General features: G+C 46.6%; 1 protein-coding gene across 2 annotated transcripts in view; it reads left to right on the plus strand.

Moving 5' to 3' along the window:
* LOC146811598 (integrin alpha-M-like) overlaps positions 1-23,330 on the plus strand; it is a 500,127-nt gene that overhangs the window by 89,739 nt on the left and 387,058 nt on the right. Inside the window, exon 1 of one of the 2 annotated variants that reach the window (XM_085618579.1) lies at positions 9,549-9,667. The exons of the other annotated variant lie outside the window; for it this stretch is intronic. The gene's annotated coding sequence lies outside the window, so the exon portion shown is untranslated. Of the gene's footprint in view, positions 1-9,548; positions 9,668-23,330 lie in introns of those variants that run through there. 2 annotated transcript variants of the gene reach the window in all.

Raw genomic sequence — 23,330 nt, forward strand, 5'->3', positions numbered from 1 at the left:
TCCACTTCTTCTGTTTATTAGCATTTCTGTTGAAAAATATTTCTTATTACACCATTTGAACCTTAGAGTTCTGGTTTGGGAAGGACGTGTTACATGTTGTTGAGATTTATGGCCTGGAGATTTTCTCAGGGTTAGACAGGCATAAGGTTGATGATATAGTGACCAACTACTACTTCTGTGTTTACTTTTTGTTATTGTCTAGAAAGTGGATGCTTCTATGCTCTAGTAAGAAATTGTTTATTGCAATTTCATGGAAGTGTTATATATCTCTGATCAGATTGATGCTCATGACTGCTCTACCTTAGTTGGTGCTGCTAATCTGTCTTTAATTTAGCTTCACTATGGCCTGTGTGTCTGTTACACATTCTCTCGAAATTGGTCTTTTCTCTTTGTTTACCTTCCTCATTTTCCATGTGTTGGTTTTTACTTTGATTCTGCTTCATATGGAGGCTGTGAGTCCAGATATGTCAAGTCTGTACCTTCCTTGCAATTCTACCTCCCACATTACAGTGAGCTATTGGTAAAATGTATTTTTATCTTTCAAGACGTTTGTTTCTGATGTGATGAATGTTTTATTGTTGTGATGGGGATCTGCAAGGAGAGATTCTGGCGTGTTTATTTTTTTCAGCATTCTTGTATATTTTGTGTCAGCTTTGATCAGGATGACCTTAGAATGTTTAATCATGAGGCTGTCCAAGTCTGTATAGAGGACAGCTGCTGAGCACTGGGTGCTGGTTGCAAATTCTGCCTTGCATTTTCATGATGCTAACTGCATCCTATGTCTCAGATTCACTCTTTTGTGAGGGTGTTTATTTTCTCCTTTCTCTTCCTCATTCTCCTCCTATCTCTGAATTTATAAGAGCTGTGAGTTCTGGGAGCTGTTTAACCTGTCTGCAGCTCTGTATGCCTATTGAGGTGTTAGATGTGGAATGGACTTTGCATACTTTGCAGATTGATGGCCATCTGAGCCTCCTTGGGTATAGATCATTGGTTGATATGTGTGATTAACAGGCATCTGGGCTGCCCAACTGGCCAGTTAATAACTATTCTTTAGTCCCCAGTGGATAACTGCAGTGGCAGCTCCTCCGCTAAGGTGGAGGAGCGTCACGCCACAGCTCAATAGGAAAAATTTAATGATAATGATGTATTGTTATTATCATTTTATTTTTTCCTATTGCAATCAGTGGTTTGATGGGGCTGGCCAGAGAAGGAGGAGGAGGAGTGGTTTGCACTCCCTACGTGTGCATGACTGTTTGGCCGGCGCTCTTGGGCCAGCCAAACAGTCATGTGCACTTTGCATGTTTCCCACCAGGCTGCATTACACAGCCTGGTGAGGAACATGTACAGACTCCCTGTCCCCGTCTGAGCACCCAACCACTACGCTCAGACCAATCACAATGCTGCATTGCAGCGTTGTGATTGGCTCAGGGGAGCCTGTGTGCCCGGGTGCTTCCTGGTGCCAGCCAGGAGTGGTGACAGGAAGAAGGAAGAGGACAGAGGAGAGGTGATGGCCTGCCGTGCCAGGTATGTCCTTTTTTATTTTCAACCTCCCACCACCCCGTCTGATAGCAGCCACTGCTGGAAAACTGTTCTTTAGTCCGAGATTTCCATGACTTAATAGACCCAGCCCTATGGTTCATTCTATGTTTTTGTGAGGGGGATCATTTTTGGGAGTTTGATGCCTGGAGAGTCGGATGTCTTTCCTTAAGCTCAGAAAACCATGTACATTAATACACAGAACTTTCAACGTCTTGCGATTTTTCATTTTCCCTTTATGGGCCAGAGCCTTCCTTTCCAGGAGGGGATCAGGATCTGTTCTCATTCCTGCCATTATAAAGAAGAGAAGGCCAGGACATGACAAGTGTCAACCAGGACTGCCTTTCTAAACTTCCATTGCCTCAAGTGGAAACAAAGATTTACCACACAGCTCCAAGCATAAGAGCCAAGACTGAGGGCATTGCCTTTGGATTAAGAATTATCCGGATACTCACACAGGCCCATTTTAGGCTTGCACCAACCTGCTTCTGCCTGCATTTTTGCTCACGGAGGCCCTGCTGGTGTGGGACTTGATCCCCAGCATCCACCCTGCCTACAGGAAAGGCCTGATGCTTCATAAATATCCACAGACACCCACAATGCAGGATACTCACAAGGACAGTTCTAGAATTGCACCGACCTGCTGCTTCTGCCCACATTTTTGCTCATGGAGGCCATTCTGGGGTGGGACTCTGTCCCCAAGCATCGACCCTGCCTACAGGAGAGGCCTCAGCTGCTGACACTTCATAAGTGTGCACAGAAGGGGCCCGGGCTTCTGACTCTCCTTGAAGCCCGTCACAAATGGTCTCTGGGGGGGTGCGTGTCAACAGGTGAGAGGTCCCACTGTTCTTCATACTCATAGGCAAACAAAAAACTGCAGGCACTGCCACTGCATCCCGGGCACAGTGACTATCGTCAGCATGCTTGCGAGGGCAGTTGTGATAATCTCCACTGAAATTGATCTTACCGATCGCACACTTTCTTTGGCCAATGTCCTCCCTTTAAAATGCCATTGGAGACTTCTTTTCCACCGTCAATGTTAGCACCTAAGAACCCTTAGATCCCAGTGAGACATGAGCTGGTGCAATGCAACTGTGCTCGCAGATTAGTGGCCTCGTTGAAATAACTTCTATTGCTCACAGAAGCCCAGAGCCTGAGCCACCCAATTTAATCCTTACTCAGTCCACCACTCAGTTCCAAGGTGGCCCGGCTGCAAAGAGGAGAAAATTCACAGTCCTCTAGTAATAACAAACCTACCTGACAACCCAACCAGCAATTATCCCAACTGGGGCATCAAAGCAAGCTTTAGCTGTGGATTCAACCTACAACCCAGACTCACACCCTGTCCCACTAACTCAGACTACTCATCACAGATTCCTACAGGATGTGCCAACATGGTGGAGAAATGCACTTCCATCTTGGTGGAGACTTTGCAGCCAATAATGGATCCATCTTGACCGCATTGAAGGTTTGCTAGTCGGCTCGGTCTATAAAATATGTGCCAGTACTTATAGAAGGTACACAGTCAAACTATTTGTAGTCAGCACAGCCTTAGTAACATGCAGGTCAATGTCAAGCATGCCACCAACCCCCCAAAGCTGTACCTGCAACTCTCTACCCATTAGAAACTTTGAGTCAGGGCGCACCCCCCAGGGACCAGACAAGAACTCCACAGCTCAAGCAATGACAGGTGTTACACGGCTGAACGGGCATCCCTCATCGACAGGTAAACCTGATGAACGGGAGAGCACCTTGAATAAGGATATTTTGAATTTACCACCAGCAGCCTGCCCATATGTTTTCATTCTTGAAGGAGCCCCCCCAACCCCTCCTCAGGCTTGAGCAACAAGAAATGTGAAATCAGCTTCACAAAAAAATTGTTTATTTGTTGAATAAGAACAAACATTGTAATGTGAGGGACTTTAAAGAGGTTATTATGATGAGAAGGGTGAGTTGGGTGGGGCATTCAAAGAAAACTATTGGGGGAGACTGCATTGTGATCAGCTTCCGGAACTCCTATTGTGTCTGAAAAATACTGGGTATGAAGGACTTTGCAGGCACATGCATCAAAAGAAAAACCGGTCGCAAACGGGCAGATTCTCAGAATCTGCCCCTTTGCGACCGGTATTTTTGCATTTGGGATGCATCATCCCAAATGCAAAAATCGCAATTTAAGTAATCTCTAAATTGTGATTACTTAAATTGCGATTGCATTTAAGGAATCCCAAATTGAGATTCCTTAAATGCAATGCATTAAAGTAAAAAAATTAGCGATTTCGCTAATAGGGTGCGCAAATTACCATGAAGTTGAACTTCATGGTAATTTACAAAACCTTTGAAAAAAGCACTTTTGTGCATTTTTAAAAGTTTCATGTTACGCACACACATGCCCTTAGGGCATTTGTGTGCACAACATATGTGCACAGGTCAATTCCAGGGGAACAACAGGGTGTCCTTTTGACACCCTTGCACCCTGAAATTGCATGCGCAATTTGCGAGTACCTATTGATATTCGCAAATTGCGCTTGAAATTTCCCATTCATTCCTATGGGCCAGTAGGCCCATAGGAATGAATGGGAAGCTATTCCTTATTTACGACTCGCAATTTGCGAGTCGCAAATAAGGAATGTGCAGGAATCGCTATTATTAGAGCGATTCCTACAAGCATAGGATTTTGCGAGTCCTTAATTGCAAATTCTTAATATTCACAATTAAGGACTCGCAAAACCCTAGCTTGATGCATGTGCCAGATAGTTGTTTTTTTTTAATCACAAATCACTGTACTCCCACTTGGATACTTCTATGAGCCAGCCTTACTATACCCTGTATGTACCCCCGTAGATCAGGCACCCCCGCTCGTTTATGTGAACAGGTTTGTGCCTTTGAACGGCCTTGAGGATGTAGAATGACTGTCCAGGGGGGACAAAGATTTACAGGATCAAACAACGTACTGCTCCCTCTCCCCTCCGGTATCCCCGCTTCTACCAATATCTCAAAAGTCTCCCAGGATAATTTGTTGAGAATACTAAGTTGGAACATTGCAGGGCTTGGTTGAAGATCAGCTTATACGACATTGTAATGTTCCAAGAGACCTCAAACTTATCGCCCTCTGTGGCCGATGGCTACCAGTGTCTCAGTGTACCTGCCTTACCTTCACATCATGGCCGTGCTCTGGTGGGCCTAGCAGTGTGGGTAAATATTACTATGGGGCCTTATTTGGGCCCTTGAATCACCAAACAGTGATTTCCAAGTTGTACTGCTGAAGACTCACATAAGTTTGTACCTAGTAAATTTTTACAAGAATGATTTCAACATTACTCCGAACACTAAATTCTCTGCATTGTTTGATTATATTAATACACTGACAGATGAAACTACTTCCTCAAGGCATCTAGCTCACTTATGTCTGCCACTAGATTTTAATGTTAAGCTACCTCTCAAGTACAGCACACCATGCACTAACACATATTCTTTAGGTAACACAGACCCTTGGAGGCAGGATCTGGATCACACTTAGCGTTGTGTTATTTAGTTAACGTAATGGAAATAGCAGGTTTAAAAGACTCTTCCCCATATACCTGTAGAGGCAGAGGCAATCCTTCTGTGATAGATTATATTTTTATCACACATAGCCTTGTACACATAATCTTCCATGGGTCAGGTATTGAATCAACCTGGGAAACAGCCTTTACCACGAAGCATTTTCTACGCATTACGTTTACAACGATACACTTACCTCGTAAACGTCTTCACAACGCGTAATGCTTCAACGACCATCTTCACCACGCAAGCAATGTCATCACGGAACAACGTCATCCTAATCCGAAAAAAAGCATCAGTCCGTTTTCAGTGTCGGCGGAGACCTGCGGAAAAAGGAAAAAAAAAGATGAAAGGGGGCTTGGGGGGTCTCCCCCCCCAAAAAAAGAAAAAGCGGAGTAAAGGTAAAATCGAGGTAACGGCAAAGCGTGGAAAACACATTCCGTTGTAACGCATGCGTGGTAAAAGCATGCGTTGCAACGGAATGCGTAGTAACGACATATATTCAATCAAACTATGGTGATCATAATCCCCTGGAAGTAGCTTTTTATAGCCCACAAAAAGAAATTGACAGTGGACAAAGGATCATGTAACCTCCAACCCTGAACAGATAATCTCAAGCTAGTTTAGAGATAGCAGGAACCTTCCCAATTTTTTTTAACCAATAATCAGAGAAAAATTTGAGTTGGTGAAATTATGTCTAGCGGAGGAGGACACAGCCTGCCAGGTATTTAAAGCATTTCATAGTTTTTGCACAAATATGAAGAAGGCACTACTGAAGCCCTTTTGCCCCATAGCCAACTCCCGTAGATAGTTAAATCATGATTGTTCCGTAGCTAATCGCATGCTGCGCCAGGCCCTTGCAACTAAACCTAGAGACCGTGCTACTGTGCCCTCTGCATGGCAGCATTATAAAGAGGTTACCTCAAAACGCTGGAGGTGCTTTTACAGCAGTGGGATTTGCTGGCGCATGCTGCCTCTCTGAAAGACAGTAAATCTTTTTGGTCCACCGTGTCAGATTTGAGGTGTAAAAATCAGTCAGTCTTCTCAATCACCCGTCATATTGCTAGTGAAACCTGAGGGGCTCCCTTTGCAAACATTTACGCAGCCCCTCTATCGGATGTTGAGCTTGTTATACATTCCAATCGTGTGAGAAACTTTCAAGTAACCCTAGGAGAAGTAAAGGGCGCAATCAACCAAAGTGTTACTGGTAAGGCCCCAGGTCCTGATGGTGTTCCAATCGATCTCATAAAATGTAACACTGGCTTTTGGTCACCTTTGCTAACAAACGTTTTTAATAATCTAGCTCACTCCCTGCTGCCCATCTCATAGTCCACATCTATCATAGTACCTATGTTTAAAAAAGGTGATCAATCTCATCCTGGTTCTTGTAGACCGATCTCTTTGATCAGTCTCACTGTTAAAATCCTGGGAAGGGTTTTATTTAACAAAATCAAGGAGTGTATCCAAGCTGAGTCGACTCTTTATCCATGTCAGTATGGGGTTAGAAACAAACTGCGAACAATCGAGCAGTGTCTAAATTTGAATTTGGTGCTTGGGAAATACACTTTTGCCAAACAAACCCCTCTATATCTGGCATTTATGGACCTCTCTTCAACATTTGATTGTGTTAAGCGTTGACATATGCTTATCTTGCATGGGATGTATGAAGTTTTAATGCACTTGTTGGCATACTTACACACTGAAATGAAGGCAAGAATCAGGATCAGCGGACAAGGGGAGGTATCCAGGGATATAAATGTACATCGGGTGAGACAAGGGTGTGTCTAGCCCCTCTCTTTATCATATATATCAATGAACTTCATCCATTTTTACACACTGTTATGCAGGATGTACCTAAATCAAAGGTATACTGTTACCTACTCTCTTGTTTGCAGATGACGCAGTGCATACGGCACGTACACCTAAGGCACTGCGTCTCCTGGTGCTTGCTTTTGTGGACTTCATGCCCACTCTAGATGTATGCACAAACTTAATAAAATCACACATTATGGCATGTGGCCCAAAGCGCAAGCAACTCGCTACCATCTCTATTGGAGCCAATCACCAGAGTAGCACAAGCACTTTTCCCTATCTGGGGGTTATCTTCTATGCCTCTGGGTCTTGGCTGCCCAACATCACCTTGCGCAGAGCAAAACTATCAAGTGCAATTGGTTCACTATGCAGCCTTCCACAGCTAGTGGGAGATGGCTCACTGAGCCCGCTATTACAGATCTATTAGTCCCAATTTATTTCCATCGCAATGTACGTTGCTGAAGTATGGGGCATATCAAACTGTGCGGCTATTCAGCGCAGAAAAAACTAGCTTTGTAGGAAACTCCTCTCAGTTCCCATTTCATCGGCCACGAAGCGTTGGGTTTGTTGTTCCTGGAAGATTGCATTTGTGTGCAACCGAACAATCTACGTTGCACTTTGCTTTTTTTTGTAAATTTTATGAAAGATATACCAAACGTTTTTATAATTCCGGTTCTAAAAAAGAAATTATGGAATAATATGTGAGACCAGCTTTCATCCATCTATTACAATTATCCGACCTAGAAACTGTTCTACATGTGGGTTAGTTTTTAGGTCTCGCCTAGCGTTGCAACGCACATGCGCTGCAAGAGACATATTGTGAGAGCGGAGATTTCAGAAGGGGGCTTGAAGCCCCGCCCCTCATTTTCATTGGATGGCGTCATCGTTTATGGTAAACGGTGGCCTCCGATTGAAAATGAAGCCTCTTTGTTACTGCCCTTTCTCCTTTTGGGACGGCCCATCAAGACTGGATCGTTTGCTTCACGGCTGTCATGAAGCAATTCTAAAGGAGGTGTGTTATATAAACAAGCCGTGAAGCAAGGGATCCAGTCCGGATGGGCCGTCCCAAAAGGAGACAGGGCGGTACCAAAGAATGTTCCTGCCTTGCTAGCAATTCCCCAGATCACGCGTGTTCACAAGTGAGAGTAAGTGAACAAAACGACCGCCACCCGCCTGGAGGGGCCCCCCTCCCCTCCCGAAGGCGACAGTCCGTGATGTTACTTGTTATTCATCGCCTATCAGGAAATGAAGGGGAGCGCCTGCTGTAAGCGGACCAGGCGCGTGCTTTCTTGAGGTAAGAGGTGAGATAAGGAGGCATGTCGCTGGTTCTTGTGGGATGCTCCGGGCTGCGGGAGCGTTCACACCGCAGAACCGGCCCGGGCTCTGGCCATGCCTTCAGGAAAAAGGCAGGGGCGGTGTGCAGAATGGTGCAGGTGACAGGCATTTCCAGCAGCCTGCTCGCTAACGAGATCTGAAAGATGGGTCCAGCGGCAGCTTTGTGAGGAAACACTGTATGCTGTCAAGCGTGTTGTTGTCGCTAGGCTGCTGCGGGAATTTATGAGCATGAGCTAACTGTTCATTGCAGATGTTTATACTATAAGATTCACTGTCATCATCATTTTGGACACTTTTGCCTGGCTGTCCTGTGTTATTTCTTCTCAGTCATGTTCCTCCTCTGCTGCTTGTATTCTTTTCCTGTTTTTGCAACCGCTTCCCTTTTCGTTGCTTTTCATTAAAGAGCTTGCCAAAATAGAGGCAGTCAAAATTCCCTCCTCGCAGGTTTACACAGGATTTAAGAAAAAACATCATAAAATATGCATAGCTTTTGTAAAGTAATGCAGGCGCGAGATTCCCTTGGAGAAACGTGTCCCTGTTCATTTGGGGCACAGAGTAAGGAAGACGGCTGGTCTAGGAGCATGTTTTGCAAACGCTTTATCTCTCATGGCAGGTGAAAACCCAGCATCTGTTTTCCACTCCGGTTTCTGTTTTCCTGTGTATGTGAAAGCCCTGCTGACCGGAATTTATTTTAGGAGAGCAGATGGGGCTTGCCAAGGACAAGCAAGTGGGCAACCGGATTTGTGATCCGTGTCTTTCAATGTGATTAGCATTACTCGATTAGAACTGCCTACTTTATGACCTGTGAACAAGTAATTGTCCCTTCTTCACTTTCATAGTAGTATAGCTAAGATAAAACTTTCCTAAAGGGACCGGGCTCAGTTTCACCACAACCTCCTGCCTTTCTATAAATGTAAACAGACTTGGCATCTGTAGGACTCAAACAGTCCCATACCCGCGCAAGCTGTGCCCCTGCATCTGGTACTTGTGCTACCCTCCCCCGCCAGATGAGTCCGCCCAGCATCGGCTGTGGCTGTAATGTGAGCCCTGTGCTCAGACTGGGCTTCCTCTCTGTGCAATGCTCTCTGTATTTCCGGTAAACAATAAAAATTCCCTGCTCCTGCGCTCTGCCCTTCTCAGGCTTCATCTGCCTCTCAGGCCGAAAGACACAGGACGCAGTATGGCGCCCTGAAACCCCAGAGAGTAAAGGGTAGCGCAGTGTGGACATTACTCTGGAGGACCGAAGACCTCGGGCATGGGGAACAGATCGGTACGGAGATTAGGGTGCACAGAAGTATTACGGAGGTTTGCGGCAAAGAGCCCACCGCTTCAACTTTATCAAAATGATCAGTTCATGCTTCTCACTGTGCTCACTGTGCCCAAGGAGGCAAGCTCCTTGCACTGCTTCTGTGACAGCTGTTAGCTCCAGGCGCTGCTTTCCAGTGTAAGCACCCAACGAGACCCACTGGTGCCAGCATGTGACAGTTCCTTGTAGTGCCTTCTTCTTACAATGCCATGATGTCCGCTTTGTACACAGCCCATCTTTGCTGTCTTTTCACAGTGCCTCTTTGCTGTCTTTCTTCAATGCCGTCTTCTCTCGCAGTATCCAGATTCCTTCACTCACTCTTCACCAATTACTGTACCTCACACAGTCTGTCATTGCCAACTTCTCAAACTGCCCACCAATGCCAACTTCCTACATCGTCCACCAGTGCCAGCTTGCCACGCTGCCCTCCAATGGAAGCTGCTTGCTCTTCCCACCAGTGTCAGCTCTTCAAACTGCCTGCCAGTGCCAACTTTTCACATTGACCCACCTTGCCATCTTCTCCCTTTCCCCAGACACCTGCCATCTTCTCACGCTGCACGTCACAGAGTTTACCTTGTCGCCAGGATACTATGGTGTGAGCCCTGGGATTTTAATTGTTATTCTAATGGATTCTTGCAGCTGTAGGCTTGGTTCACTTCAATTTAACCTAGTAGACTGACACGCCTTAAAACAACCATTTGCAAAAGGAAGGCCCAGGACTGTGATCTCTGTGCCGTGTTGACATAAAGCCAAGTAGGGCAACCACGCCACCCGGGCCATTAAGGACACCAACAATGTAATAGGTCTCACATTTATGAGAGTTTAAGCTATTGGCATTGTAAATGACAATGCCTTTTGTATGTTTTAAAAAAGAAAAAAAAAATCATTGTCATTTACAATGTCAATAGCTCAAACTAATGGAAATGCGAGACCTATCGCATTGCAAATGCTTGTTTATTCTCTCACCCTCTATGTACATCACATGTTCCTTTTTCTCTTCCCTTATTGCTTACTTGGTCTCTCCTCCATCTCTGTCTTGTCTCCCTTTCCCTGCCTCTACCTTACGCACTCATTCTCTTTTCATCTCTCTGCCCCTCTCATCTTTCTTCCCTTCTCAGCTTTTCTGTCTCTCCCCTCCAAACAATGTTGTTCTCTTTTCTTCCTTGCCACTCTCCCTTCTCATCACCCCCTCCTACTCTTCTCTGACTTTCTCCCAGCCCTTTGGTCTCTTCGCTTTCGTCTCTGCCTTTCTTTCTCTCTTCCAGTGCCCACCCTTGCTCCAGGGCCACCATTGGGGTCCTGTGCTCTGACAATCCGACTATGAGGGGTCTCTGCCCCAGAGGCCATTCCCAAAAGATGCCCCCTTCTTCCCTGCTCCACCTCTCCATCCTCATGTGCTTCAGGTTCCCGAAGCCTCGACGGAGCACCGAGGGTGAGTACCGAAGGGGCCTCCGCCTTGTGGGGTGAATGCAGAAAGGACCCTGGGGAGTAAATGTAGGAGTGTGTCCCTCCCTTGGTGAGGGCAGGGAGGGCCCTGCCTCCATCTGGAAGCCCAGGAAATGAATACTGCCTCCTTTGGGTGAGTACGGGATGGAGTCTGCGCCTCTTTTGCGAGAACACAAAGAGCCTCTCCCTTGTGGAAGAGTGGAGATTGCCATTTGGAAGAGGACCCTGAGCCTGGTGGATACAAAGGCAAGGAGGTGATGGCCACCCACAGGTGCTGGCTTACAGCACAGCAGGAGGCAGAAGTGGCAGCAAAGAAAATGAAGGGAAGGGAGGAGAGCACCACCATAGAGGTGGTGGAAGTGCAGCCCAGAGCTGGAGAGGCTGCTGTAGTTGCTCATGCAAAGGAGAGGGGACTGCCACTGAGACGTGGAGGCAAAGGTCATCAGGGTCGGACTGACCTTTACGACAGTTGGGCAGTACCAGTGGGGCTGCTCTGACAGATCAGTGCGTGGGCCTGTTTTTTGGCTGTTTGTGGCCTGCTGGGCTGGTTTTACTATCGATTTCTTCTTGCATTACCTCCAACATTGCCTGCAGCAAGCACACATGCATGCAGCCCTCCATACTATGTAAAACACCTATACCTCTTGCCTTTACATGGTCAAACCTGCCTCGATTCGCAAATGTGGACCACTTTTTAGGTCTCGCCTAAGCTGCACAAAATAAACAGTCCACCCAAGTTTTTTTCGGAAAACAGTTTGCTGCAGGTTTATTACATACAAGAAGTATGCCAACTTGGTGGGTTAACTTACGGGCGATCTAAGGACAGGCAGTGGTGACTAACCTAAGCTGCCCTGCCCACCTGATGAGCCAAACTGCACCGTGGTCAATCCAATCGGTGCTATTTGTCTGGGGATTATACCCCTTACATATCATGGACTACCAGTCCCATACTTTTACTCACGCCTTTTTAGAGGTGGAGCATAACCAGGCAAACCCCCGGTTGCTCAGGCTTACAACCGCCTGAAGGACTAGCGGGGCTCTGTTGTTTTCAACCAGGGTCATGCCGCAAAGACTATGGAATTTTGACATAATGCATCCTTACGGTGTTTCTGAATGGGTACCCCTCGTACCAATCAGCCTCTGGATCGCCCTGTAAGTCTGCCAAAGTCCTGGATGTGGCCACCATTATATCCACCCCCCTTCCATGGCAGGCTCCATAACCTCCTGCAACATGTGGTTACCAGTCCTTCTAGCTGGACAATTTCCATTCACCTCTCACAGGTTACCATCCTTCTGGCTGGACAATTCCCATCTACCTCTGCAGGTGTTCCCCGTCCCTATCGGGGAACCTTATGGCGCATGCACTCAAGAGACCATGCCTTATTTACCAAGCCCTTCTTATTTTATTTGATTTTGAATAATGTTGAATCAAGCCCTCTTGCTTGGTGGGCTTGAGCATGGCTTATTTACTCCATCGTAGGCAAGTTTGATGGGCTCCACTTAAATTGGGAACTACTGTTCTCTGTTTTAGCCACAGCTTTATTTACCCATCCGTAGGCATGTTCACTGGCCTGCCCGGAATTGAAACAACTGCTCTCTACTTTAACCGCAGTTGAGGGTAAAATCCCTATGGTGCACTGTGCCAATAAGGGCCTACTTGTTAGGTGTTGCCGGGCCGTGCATTACCCATTACCGCCCAGTCACTGATTTCAGAATACGCAGGAAAACATATTGGAGTTCGCCTCCCAGGCTAACAGTGTATTTCTTAACGAGTTATTGTTTGTGGCCAACACCATACCCTTATCTCTGCCAGCTGACCTCCTTCTGTATAGTACCACGCCGGCCATAATTCTTACCCAAACGGGAATGCAAAACTACTACTCTTCGTAATCATGGTTATGTCTGATTTAATGGACACTGTGTCTGTGGATGACAAACAGGGTGGGCAGTGGGTGAGGGCAGGTATAAATACCGTCCCTAGCCCAGCGCACACCGGAAATGATGCCGCAGAGGTGCCAGACCTGAGGGGGCACTCTCAGAGGCGGGGGTCCCCGTGACAAGGTGCAGGGAGGTGCCTGAAGCGGCACTAAGGCAGCCGCTCTCTTACAGGGCCCACTGTGTGCAGTGCGGGCAGCCGCAGTTTCAAGACATGGTGTATCTCCTCTGAGGGGCTTGCAGAACGCCCCTCAGTTGCCATTTGTTCATGGGTGTACTTTTCAAAATTCCTTTCCTTTCTGTGGCTAATTGATCTAATTTGTCCCTCCTCTCCATGTGTAGTTCTTGCCCCTAGCCACTGACCCTGTTACATGCATTATTGCCCCTTTGTCTATTTCTGTTTGTTTGGTTGCACTCCTTTTTACGGTTTGCTTTGGTTTGTTTCTTAGGCAGTCACAGGAGAACTAACACTAGACTTGAACCAAGTTCCCCGGTTCCAGTTAGGCCACATCCTCTCTCTAAGAATTGCTGGTTTTCGTCGAAATGTTTCCTCTGGAAATTGGACTGCTTGTTGGTTGATAGGTTTCAAATTGGGAACAAGCGCTGCACATGCTTCACAGATGCCTGCTTCATTTTATTCCATCATTGCAGCCGCATTGGGAGGATACATGCCTTTCTTTTGTTTTCATTTGGTTTGTTTTGGTTGACTGTGTGATTTAAATACTTCCCACAACTGAACAAGTTTTGCTTTATTTGATCTGCGTGGATCTCGCTTCACAGCTGCCTCACTTCAACTTCCATTATTTATTGTGGTCGCCATGGGACACTGTGCGCATTTTTCAATTTAATTCTGCATGTTGGTAACAATAAGCGTAGTAAAGATACAGAAAGTATGCTGTTCCTAATTACGAGACAAGGGAAAACTAGGGGAACCGGTTTTTGCATGATCATGAGATGGAGGTGGACGGGAATTCCTCCTCTTGGAATTTGGGGCCCTCACACACCCAGTTGTAGATTAGTGACCACACAATAGAGCGTCCTACCTGAGACATAACCTCAGACATGCGCCTTTGTTTCTTTTAATCAGGTTGGGAGACCTATTGATCAAAATTGTTTTAGTTGGTACTTCCAAACTCGTTTTAACTTCCTTCCGGTTACACACCTCCACTCACTCATCTACACTGGTTAGGCCCCTCACCCCCACAGCACCAAACGGCAATTTGGAATAAAAGATCTCCGCCAAAGAGCCCCTCATAGGGAGCCCATCAGGTATTGCAGCACCGACCTGACGAGGAGCAGGCCTATGATGAAGCATGACACCCAACTGGGTGTGTGAGGGCCCCAAATTCCAAGAGGAGGAATCCCCATCCCCCTACATCTCATGACCATGCAAAACCGGTTCCCCTAGTTTTCCCTTGTCTCGTAATTAGGAACAGCATACTTTCTGTTTCGTTACTACGTTAGGGCACGTATGCTGGACCTGCCCAAAAAGCCCAGAGTCCCTCCTTTGTGATTGGGTAACAATAAGCGCCCACAAACGTGTGTGTGACAAGTTTTCGACTGTGAAAAATCAAAGTAATTTTCATGAGTTAGTCTTCATGTGGCATGCATAGTTTTTGTATTTAACACGTTTGGGAGTTCAGCAAAAGGAAAACAGTACAGAGGTGGAGTTGAGGTCGGAAGACAAAATGTACAACTTAATTTAAACAAAACCTGCGCTCTTTATTGAAAACCGTGCTTTTTTGCATCAAAATTGGAATGATCATATTACAATTAGTGCGGTACACGCTTTATGGCTGCTCCTAAACAACCAGGATTTTGGTCCCAAATCCTAAGTCTCACAATTCTAAGGTCCACAACACCCACTAGATGAAAGCGTAGAATCCCTCTCTCTCTCTCTCTCTCTCGCGCTCTCTCTCGCTCTCTCTCATCACTTCTCAGACACAGGTTTTCTATTTTAAAAATTACATAGTACTTTTGCCCTGATTTATGTGACATGCAAAGGTTATGAATTTTTCGCTTTTAGACCGTTTATGCAGAAGAAATTCAATACAGAGGTGTTGTTGGAGCCGCCATTAGGATTTACCTTTTTTTCCTTACAAACTACAATTTGGGGATTGTTAGCAGAATACAACAGTATTTCATTGCTTCGCACTAGACTGCTAAATTTGAAAAACTCAGCCTTACTTACTCTATTTCTCCAAATTTCAAAATTGTAAGCCCCGCCACATGCTTCACGGAACACTCTCTTCATGTTGAATGAGTTATTAATCCCCATCATTATGTCTGCTTCGGGAGGATGTGCACATTTTTTTTAAATTTTGTTTTTGTTTTCTGTGTTTGTAAGTATTACAGACTACAAATAATTAGGGCATATGTTATGTGACGTTGCACTAGGTAATTAACTTTATGGCTCTGTGCCTTACAAAAACACAAATGGAGCTCGTAAATGCGACAGCAATCTTTACTGGCATGCTAATGTAGTGCCTCGTATATTCATGCAGATCCGTTGCAAAACAAAACCGGCAAGTACTCGTCTTTGTTAGACCATCTCTGGTTTCCATCCTGGCGCCTGCTTCAGACAAAGGTTTTACATCTGTAAAAAGCACTCACTTTGCTTAAAAGTTGTCCAAAGGCTACATTTACACTATAGTGTTCTACAAATACATGTAACAAATCTTTAACATTCTTTTTACTTCATACTTGTCCTGTCAGTAATTCTACATTCTTACCCCTCTAAATTGTACTGCTAGCTGCTTCTCTGGTCCTGTCGGTAACTTCTCCAGTATAAGTCCTCTAGACGGAGCTGCAGCTGTGTCTCTATTCCCAGTGGTAGTTCCCCAATCTTACTCCTATAGACAGTGCTGCTAGCTGTGTCTCTGGTCACAGTGGTAATTCTCATTCTAAATCCTCTAAGCAGTGCTGCATCTGTGTTTCCGTTCCCAGTGGTAATTCCTCATTCTCAGTCCTCTAGGCAGTGCTGCTAGCTGCCTTTCTCGTCGTGTCGGTAATTCCTCATTCTAAGTCTTCTAGGCAGTGCTGCAACTGTGTTTCTGTTCCCAGTGGTAATTCCTCATTCTCAGTCCTCTAGGCAGTGCTGCTCTCTGCTTCTCTGGTCGCGTCGGTAATTCCCCATTTTAAGTTCTCTAAGCAGTGCTGCTAGCTGCTTCTCTGGTCGCGTCAGTAACTCCTCCATTCTATTTCCTCTTGGCAGAGCTGCAGCTGTGTTCCTGTTCCCAGTGGTAATTTCACATTCTTACTCCTCTAGACAGTGCTGCCGCTGCGTTTCTGTTCCCAGTGGTAATTCCTCATTCTTAGACTTCGAGACAATGCTGCTAGCTGCTTCTCTGGTCCAAGTGGTAATTCCTCATTCTTAGTGCTCTAGGCAGTGCTGCTAGCTGCTTCTCTGGTCCCGTCGGTAATTCTTCATACAAAGTCCTCTAGACAGTGCTGCTGGCTGCTTCTCTGGTCCCGTCGGTAATTCCCACATTTTAAGTCCTTTAGGTACAGCTACAGTTGTCTATGTTCCCAGTGGTAATTCCCCATTCTTACTCCTTTAGACAGTGCTGCAGCTGTGTCTCTGTTCCCAGTGGTACGTCCTCATTCTAAGTCTTCTAGACAGTGCTGTTAGCTGCTTTTCTAGTCTCATCAGTAATTCCTCATTCTAAGTCCTCTAGACAGTACAGCAGCTACTTCTCTGATCCCGTCTGTAATTCCCATATTTTAAGTCCTCTAAGAAGTGCTGCAGCTGCTTCTTTGGTCCTGCCAGTAATTCTTCATTCTAAGTCCTCTAAACAGTTCTGCAAACTGCTTCTCCGGTCCTGTCGGTAAGTCCTCATTCTAAGTAATTTAGACAGTGCTTCTACCTGCTTCTCTGGTCTCATCGGTTATTCCTTACTCTAAGTCCTCTAAACAGTGCTGCAGCTGTTTCTCTGGTCCCAGTGGTAATTCCTCATTCTAAGTCCACTAGACAGTGCTGCTAGCTGCTTCTCTGGTCCCAGTGGTAATTCCTCATTCTACGTCCTGTAAACAGTGCTGCTAGCTAGCTACTTCTCTGGTCCCATTGGTAATTCCTCATTCTAAGTCCTCTAGACCGTGCTGCTAACTGCTTCTCGGGTCCCATCAGTAATTCCTCATTCTAAGTCATTTAGACAGTGCTTCTACCTGCTTCTCTGATCCCAGAAGTCATTTCTCATTCTAAGTCCACTAGGCAGTGCTCCTAGCTGCTTCTCTGGTCCCAGTGGTAATTCCTCATTCTACCTCCTCTAGACAGTGCTGCTAGCTAGCTACTTCTCTGGTCCCAGTAGTAATTCCTCATTCTAAGTCCTCCAGACCGTGCTGCTAGCTGCTACTCTGGTCCTGCCGGTAATTCCTCATTCTAAAAATTCCAGTCTGTGCTGCTAGCTGCTACTATGGTCCAGTCTGTAATTCCTCATTCTAAATCTTCTAGACAGTGCTGCTACTCTGGTCTTGTTGGTAATTCCTCATTCTAAGTCCCCAGGACAGTGCTGCTAACTGCTTCTCTGGTCCTGTCAGTACGTCCTCATTCTAAGTAATTTAGACAGTGCTTCTACCTGCTTCTCTGGTCTCATCTGTTATTCCTTACTCTAAGTCCTCTAAACAGTGCTGCAGCTGCTTCTCTGGTCCCAGTGGTAATTCCTCATTCTAAGTCCACTAGACAGTGCTGCTAGCTGCTTCTCTGGTCCCAGTGGTAATTCCTCATTCTACGTCCTCTAGACAGTGCTGCTAGCTAGCTACTTCTCTGGTCCCATTGGTAATTCCTCATTCTAAGTCCTCTAGACCGTGCTGCTAACTGCTTCTCTGGTCCCATCAGTAATTCCTCATTCTAAGTCATTTAGACAGTGCTTCTACCTGCTTCTCTGATCCCAGAGGTCATTTCTCATTCTAAGTCCACTAGGCAGTGCTGCTAGCTGCTTCTCTGGTCCCAGTGGTAATTCCTCATTCTACCTCCTCTAGACAGTGCTGCTAGCTAGCTACTTCTCTGGTCCCAGTAGTTATTCCTCATTCTAAGTCCTCTAGACCGTGCTGCTAGCTGCTACTCTGGTCCTGCCGGTATTTCTTCATTCTAAAAATTCCAGTCTGTGCTGCTAGCTGCTACTCTGGTCCAGTCTGTAATTCCTCATTCTAAATCTTCTAGACAGTGCTGCTACTCTGGTCTTGTTGGTAATTCCTCATTCTAAGTCCCCAGGACAGTGCTGCTAACTGCTTCTCTGGTCCTGTCGGTACGTCCTCATTCTAAGTAATTTAGACAGTGCTTCTACCTGCTTCTCTGGTCTCATCGGTTATTCCTTACTCTAAGTCCTCTAAACAGTGCTGCAGCTGCTTCTCTGGTCCCAGTGGTAATTCCTCATTCTACGTCCTCTAGGCAGTGCTGCTAGCTAGCTACTTCTCTGGTCCCATTGGTAATTCCTCATTCTAAGTCCTCTAGACCGTGCTGCTAGCTGCTACTCTGGTCCTGTCGGTAATTCCTCATTCTAAAAATTCCAGTCTGTGCTGCTAGCTGCTACTCTGGCCCAGTCTGTAATTCCTCATTCTAAGTCCTCTAGGCAGTGCTGCTAGCTGCTTCTCTGGTCCCAGTGATAATGCCTCATTTTAAGTTCTCTAAACAGTGCTGCTAGCTGCTTCTCTGGTCGCGTCAGTAACTCCTCCGTTCTATTTAATCTTGGCAGTGCTGCAGCTGTGTTTCTGTTCCCAGTGGTAATTTCACATTCGTGCTCCTCTAGACAATGCTGCCGCTGCATTTCTGTTCCCAGTGGTAATTCCTCATTCTTAGACTTCGAGACAATGCTGATAGCTGCTTCTCTGGTTCGAGTGGTAATTCCTCATTCTTAGTCCTCTAGGTAGTGCTGCTAGCTGCTTCTCTAGCCCTGTTGGTAATTCTTCATACTAAGTTCTCTAGACAGTGCTGCTGGCTGCTTACCTGGTCCCGTTGATAATTCCCACATTTTAAGTCCTTTAGGTACAGCTACAGTTGTCTATGTTCCCAGTGGTAATTCCCCATTCTTACTCCTCTAGACAGTGCTGCAGCTGTGTCTCTGTTCCCAGTGGTACGTCCTCATTCTAAGTCTTCTAGACAGTGCTGCTAGCTGCTTCTCTAGTCTCATCAGTAATTCCTCATTCTAAGTCCTCTAGACAGTACAGCAGCTACTTCTCTGGTCCCGTCTGTAATTCCTGCATTTTAAGTCCTCTAGGAAGTGCTGCAGCTGCTTCTTTGGTCCTGTCAGTAATTCTTCATTCTAAGTCCTCTAAACAGTGCTGCTAACTGCTTCTCTGGTCCTGTCGGTACGTCCTCATTCTAAGTAATTTAGACAGTGCTTCTACCTGCTTCTCTGGTCTCATCGGTTATTCCTTACTCTAAGTCCTCTAAACAGTGCTGCAGCTGCTTCTTTGGTCCCAGTGGTAATTCCTCATTCTAAGTCCACTAGACAGTGCTGCTAGCTGCTTCTCTGGTCCCAGTGGTAATTCCTCATTCTACGTCCTCTAGACAGTGCTACTAGCTAGCTATTTCTCTGGTCCCATTGGTAATTCCTCATTCTAAGTCCTCTAGACCGTGCTGCTAGCTGCTACTCTGGTCCTGCCGGTAATTCCTCATTCTAAAAATTCCAGTCTGTGCTGCTAGCTCCTACTCTGGTCCAGTCTGTAATTCCTCATTCTAAGTCCTCTAGGCAGTGCTGCTAGCTGCTTCTCTGGTCCCAGTGGTAATGCCTCATTTTAAGTTCTCCAAACAGTGCTGCTAGCTGCATCTCTGGTTGCGTCAGTAACTCCTCCATTCTATTTAATCTTGGCAATGCTGCAGCTGTGTTTCTGTTCACAGTGGTAATTTCACATTCTTGCTCCTCTAGACAATGCTGCCGCTGCATTTCTGTTCCCAGTGGTAATTCCTCATTCTTAGACTTCGAGACAATGCTGCTAGCTGCTTCTCTGGTTTGAGTGGTAATTCCTCTTTCATAGTCCTCTAGGTAGTGCTGCTAGCTGCTTCTCTAATCCTTTCGGTAATTCTTCATACTAAGTCCTCTAGACAGTGTTTCTGGCTGCTTATCTGTTCGCGTCGGTAATTACCACATTTTAAGTCCCCTAGACTGTGCTGCTAGCTGCTGCTCTGGTCCTGCCGGTAATTCCTCATTCTAAAAATTCCAGTCTGTGCTGCTAGCTGCTATTCTCGTCCAGTCTGTAATTCTTCATTCTAAGTCTTCTAGACAGTGCTGCTACTCTGGTCTTGTCGGTAATTCCTCATTCTAAGTCCCAAAGACAATGCTGCTAGCTGATTTTCTGGTCTCATTGGGAATTCCTCATTCTAAGTCCTCTACACAGTGCTGCTAACTGCTTCTCTGGTCCCATCAGTAATTCCTCATTCTAAGTCATTTAGACAGTGCTTCTACCTGCTTCTCTGATCCCAGAGGTCATTTCTCATTCTAAGTCCACGAGGCAGTGCTGCTAGCTGCTTCTGTGGTCCCAGTGATAATTCCCCATTCTAAGTCCTCTAGACAGTGTTGCTAGCTGCTACTCTGGTCTCATTGGTAATTCCTCATTCTAAGTCCTCTACACAGTGCTGCAGCTGCTTCTCTGGTCCTGTCAGCAGTTCCCACATTTTAAGTCCCTAGCCAGTGCTGCAGCTGTGGCTCTGTTCCTAGTGGTAATTCCTCATTTTTAGTTCTCTAGGCAGTGCTGCTAGCTGTATATCTCTTCCCAGTGGCAATTCCTCATCCAAAGTCCTGTAGACACTGCTGCAGGTGTGTCTCTGGTCCCAGTGGTAATTCCTCATTCTAAGTCCTGTAAACAGTGCTGCTGCTGCTTCTCTGGTCTCGTCGGTAACTCCCCCATTTTAAGTCCTCTAGGCAGTGTTGCAGTTGTGTCTCTGGTCACAGTGGTAATTCCTCATTCTAAGTCCTCTAGACTGTGCTGCTGCTGCTTCTCTAGTCCCGTCGGTAACTCCTCCATGCTAAGTCCTCTAGGCAGTACTGCAGCTGTGTCTCTGTTTGCAGTGGTAATTTTTAAGAAGGGGGACATAATTTACTGTCTTCTAGGAGCCTGGGATAAGACCCACTGATGTGAAACTGAGGATTGTTCCTGATAATCGGCGCAATATTATAAGCAACAGCCCCCAAAATATGAGATGGGAATGGATCCTCATGTGATTCGGATTTGTAGGTAGCAAATTGCTTCTTCAGGTCCTCTATTGTAGGTGTTACTAAGAGTGTCAACTTAGTTTCGGCTGATGGCCATGTAATGTCACTGGGTCCTGGGGCATTAACCTGTAAATTAGGACTCCCCATATTAGCCTGGATTTTGAAAATCTTATCTTCGAAAAAGTCACTTAGTCCTGTGCATAGAGTTTGATTGGACACTGGGAGTGAGGCTTTTGTTTTAGGGTCAACAAAACTGGACACAATTTAAAAAATATTGTCACTGTTGGCCTCTCAAATGAATTGGATATAGAAAGAGCAACAGGCTTTTTTATATTTCTATGGTACATATTAAGGGCCGGTTTATTACATACTTTGTCATCCTCCCAAAAGTGGCAATGCCGCGCTCTCTCTAGCTTTTTACAAGCAATCTGTCCAGGTAAAATCATTGGGTAGGGTGAGCTTTGCGTACCCTCCTAGTGGTTCTCATTGGTACTACAGATTTGGCCGCTTTGAGGAGCCAGTTGGAAATCACTGTATCACTCACATTCACCTTAACTGAAAGGGACATAATCAATTGCAACATTTGTGCTGAAAGAACTGCTTGCTGAATGTGTGATTTGCGTTTAATGTGTAATTCTGATTTGTACCTGCAACATTTTTTTGCACCAAAGTCAACATTACCGGCCAGCTCGGAACAACAGCAGTACTGTTGTTGTGCCTGATACTTCTCAAAACCGAGGTAATCACTGAAATTCATTATCACTCCTATATTGCACATACAATATAACTGCTAGCTGAGAAACTACCTCAGGCCTAAACCTTGCCACCAGCCGTCACGACCTCAAGAAGGATTATGTATTAATAAAGGGCAAGTTGGCTATGGCATGGGAAAATTAAATCAGTGGTGGAAGTCAACATGACCGCACTCAAACTCGCCACTCGCAGACATCACCAGCTCATCCGCACCACCAAGAAGAAATCTCTGAAGGAACGACTAGACAAGAACGCCCATGACAGCAAGGAGCTCTTCAACATCGTCAAGGAGTTCTCCAACCCCAGCACCGGCAACAACGACATCACTCCCTCACAGGACCTCTGCGACTCCCTCGCCTCGTACTTCCACCGCAAGATCGCCGACATCCACAACAGCTTCGGCATTCCACCCCCGCACCCATCGGTCGAACCTACGCACCCTGCCGCCACCCTCCAGACATGGACCGAGGTGACCCCCGAAGACACGTCACGCATGATGAACACCATCCACTCCGGATCTCCGACCGACCCGTGCCCCCATCATGTCTTCAACAAGGCCGCCTCTACCATCGCACCCCACCTCCGAGACATCATCAACGCCTCCTTCAACACAGCCACCTTCCCGGTGAGCTGGAAGCACGCCGAGCTCAGCGCTCTGCTGAAGAAACCAACAGCGGACCCGACCGACCTCAAGAACTTCCGCCCCATCTCGCTCCTTCCTTTCCCTGCCAAAGTCATCGAGAAGGTCGTCAACAAGCAACTGGCAGCCTTCCTCGAGACGAACGGATCCCTCGACCCATCGCAGTTCGGATTCAGAGCCAACCACAGCACCGAGACCGCCCTCATCGCAGCCACCGACGACATCCGAGCCCTGCTCGACAACGGTGAAACAGCGGCACTCATCCTCCTAGACCTCTCCGCAGCATTTGACACTGTCTGCCACCGCACACTAGTCCAACGCCTCAACGACACCGGCATCCAAGGGAAGGCTCTGGAATGGATCATCTCATACCTCTCCGGCAGAACACAGAGAGTACACCTCCCTCCGTTCCGCTCCGAGGCCACCGAAGTCATCTGCGGCGTCCCGCAAGGATCGTCGCTCAGCCCCACTCTCTTCAACATCTACATGAAACCCCTCGCTGCCATCGCACGCCAACACAACCTCAACATCATTTCCTACGCCGATGACACCCAGCTGATTCTCTCCCTCTCCAGAGACCCCGACACCGCCAAAGCCACCCTACACGAAGGGATGACAGACGTCGCTGAATGGATGAACATCAGCCGCCTGAAATTGAACACGGACAAGACAGAAGTCCTCATCCTGGGACCATCGCCCTCCGCATGGGATGACTCCTGGTAGCCTCCGGCACTAGGCACCGCACCCAAACCAACGGACCACGCACGCAACTTGGGCATCATCCTGGACTCCTCCCTATCGATGGCCAGACAAGTCAACGCCGTCTCCTCAGCTTGCTTCCACAACCTCCGCATGCTCCGGAAGATCTTCCGATGGATCC

The sequence above is a fragment of the Triturus cristatus genome, chromosome 7 (genome assembly GCF_964204655.1).
Source record: "Triturus cristatus chromosome 7, aTriCri1.1, whole genome shotgun sequence".
NCBI lineage: Eukaryota > Metazoa > Chordata > Amphibia > Caudata > Salamandridae > Triturus > Triturus cristatus.